We start from the raw sequence: 3,039 nt of genomic DNA on the forward strand, positions 1-3,039 counted from the left end.
TCCTGGTGTCTGTATTCCTCACTGTGTTTTTGAACCAGAAATACCATTTTTGATGCGGCTGTGATAGGATTCACTGAGGAGCTGCAAGTGCTTTGATATTTTTTTTCTTGGTAAGTGATGCCTGTGTGCTGCCTTCAGTGGTTCCAAGCACAGCAGAGACCAGAGGTGCAATCCCTCACCCTGCCTGGCCCCTTTGGTGCGTGGCAAAGCTTCCCCAGGAGCCTCTAGCCAAATGCTCCCTGGAAGCTTCTTGAGCTGTTCAAACCAGGTGAGGGCCTACAGCAGTTGAGCTGAATTTGGTCTTGAGTACAGGAATAGACTAGCGGGGGGGGGAGAGAGGGGCATGTAGGAACAAGGGACACGAAGGCAAGTGTTGCTGTAGAAGCAGGCGATGGTATGCTGAGTGCTGATCTCATTGTCAGAGCCCAAGTGCTGTGCTGTGGCAGGCGTGTGCTGTGTAACCTGCCGCTTCTGTGAGCAGTACCTCTACGGGGACTGCTGGGGGAAGGTGGGGGGGAAGCCCTGATAACACTATTTTGGGCAATGTTCCTGATTTGTTTTCCTGCAGTAAAAAAAGTGGACCTAACCTGAGGCCTTGGGAGTGCCCTGTGTCTGCAGCCTCTGTCCCTCTGCAGGCACAGACACCCCAGCGGTGGCACCCGCCCCACCCTTCCCCTCTTCCTCCCGGGTGCCCCTTCCTGGAGCAGCTGAACAGAGCAGGAAGTCCCCAGCTGCTGGGCCGCCTGCGGGGCTTTCATTCGCTGCTGTTAAGCTTACTCATTCCTGTGCAGTTCCTTTTTTGGGGGTGTTTCTTTTTTTTTTTTTATTATTGTTGTTGTTAATTGTAATTGGTTTTTTGTTTTTCTTGACTTTAAAAACAACAAAAATGTGTTTTTTTTTTTCCAATCTCATAGAGTCGTTGGGTTGCAGCACACAATGGTCACAGTTACCAAGCAGCTCTTTAGCCACAGGGGTTTTGAGTAAGATCTGCGTGCCCTTCAGCTCATGAGTTATGCATCTGCTGATGCGCTTCCACCCAGAAGTGATTAACTTGTTATCCTGATCTTAATCTAAGCTCCCGCCTCCAGAACTGTCCCCTTGTCTCGCTTCTGTCTTGTCTGCCAGCTGCTCTTCGGTTTCCAGGCCTTGTCTGCCTTTCTCTGAGGTCAGATGTGTTGGTCAGTCACAGCCTGAACTTCTCGCTCCTTTCCTTGTTCCCTGGCCCACTGGCATTGGAGCAGAAATGTGCTCGCAGCTGCAGGGTGTGAATTTATCAGCCCTCAATCTTCCTGCTTTTGAGGGCTGGCATCCTGGCCTTTGGGTTCAAATCCGATCTGTCACCTCTGTCAGCTGCCTTTGCTCCAGTGAAACGAGGACATGGATGGGCAAAACAGAATTAGGGAAGGAAAGCTTGCTGCTCTGAGCCAGGCCAGGAGGTCTGAAAGGGGCAAAAGCTGAGAGTGAGGTGCCAGCCCCTGCTGAGCGAGGAGTTCCTGGCGTGGGGGGAGAGTCCCATGCCAAGAGTGAGGCGAAGGCCTTGTGGGAGGCAGGAAGGTGTTTCATGGCCTATGTGATTACTCACACTTGCTGCTGTTAAACAGCACTAATCTGTTTTCTGACTTGATAGGAGAGTTGTAACTTGTCAGACATCTCAAGAGGAGTCCCTGGAGCCCATTCTGTCCCCAGAGAGCTCCTGTCGCTCCTCTGGATCCAAGTTAAGCTGGCTCCACAGCATGTGCCTAGGCATGGTGCATAGCTCAGGGCCAAAAAGGAAGTTCAGCTTACTTGGTTAGTTTCCTTAAAGATTGCCCATGAATTAAGGGAAAGCCCTTTAGAAAAGCAGGGCCCCAGAAAAAAACTCCCTACTCCAGAAGAAATCCCCAAGTCCAGACTAAGGAGTGATGGTGCTGGTCTGAGCAAGCAACAAAACCTGAAGAGAAATTCCTCTTCTACAAGCCACGGTGGCTTGCTGCGTCCAAGAGGAGGACGATGAATCTTGCATAGGCTGTAACTGTCAATTTACTCAAAAACATGGGTCATGTGTTTCTCTCTGCTCACCCCATCAGACATTTTCTGGCTGATCTGATCTCAGGACTTCCTGATCTCGGGACAGTTGTCACGGCTTCTGCTATCAGTGCTGCAGCACATTGCAAAGACCACAAGTCCCTGAAGGTGCAGGATCATCACGCAAGTCCCTAAAACTCCCTGCAGCCGGGAACTACTTCGGTTCCCAGCCGCTGGGGCAGATGCCAAAAACAAAACCCTGAGGAACCTGGGAACGTGGATCAGAGATGCAATGCTATGTGCTGGCAGCTAGTGACAGCTGGCATTTTGGGGTGAGTCCCTAAAAACACAGCATGAAAGGCAGTGAGAAAATAGCAAGTTCCCCGCTGCTCGGGGCCCAGGCTGCCCTGGCTCGGGGCCATGCCGATAAGCAGCCGTCTGCCCTTGAAGCTCCTGTGAGTGAATAGCTCAGGCTGGGAGCACCAAGTGGAGCTCCCATCGTGGCAGGGAGATGCCCACCCTGGGCAGGGGCTCCCATCTTTTCCTGGGGAGTGCTGGAGCCAACATCCCTGCTTCTGGTCCCTGCCCAGCTGTGCTGCCCGGGGTCCCTGGTAACCCACCTCAGGGACCGAGCCACTGGGCCCCATCCTCGCTGTTCCCTGACATTATTTTTGAACCCGTTCCGTGGAACAAGGGCCTGCAATAAACATTAATGTGTGTGAGGGCGAGATTTCAGCACTAACACCCACAGAAGGGCAGTGGGGCCACACGGCCTGCAGTGGGGACGGGGCCACGGAGCCCACCCAGGACAGGCACAAATCCTTGAAGAGCACAGCCGCTGCCGAGAAAACACATGGAAAACAGAAAGGAGAAAAATAAATAAATAAATAAAGCAAGAGGAGAAAAAAAAGCTCGCTTTAGAGACGCAGAAAAACTGCAAAAGGGGCCCCAGAGGCCCTGCCCTATGGCTCCCATCGCCTCCGCCCGATGTGGGCGGAACGGGGCGGGCCGGGGCGGGCTGTGGGGCTGTCCGTG

The sequence above is a fragment of the Anas acuta genome, chromosome 11 (assembly GCF_963932015.1).
Source record: "Anas acuta chromosome 11, bAnaAcu1.1, whole genome shotgun sequence".
Classification (NCBI taxonomy): Eukaryota; Metazoa; Chordata; class Aves; order Anseriformes; family Anatidae; genus Anas; species Anas acuta.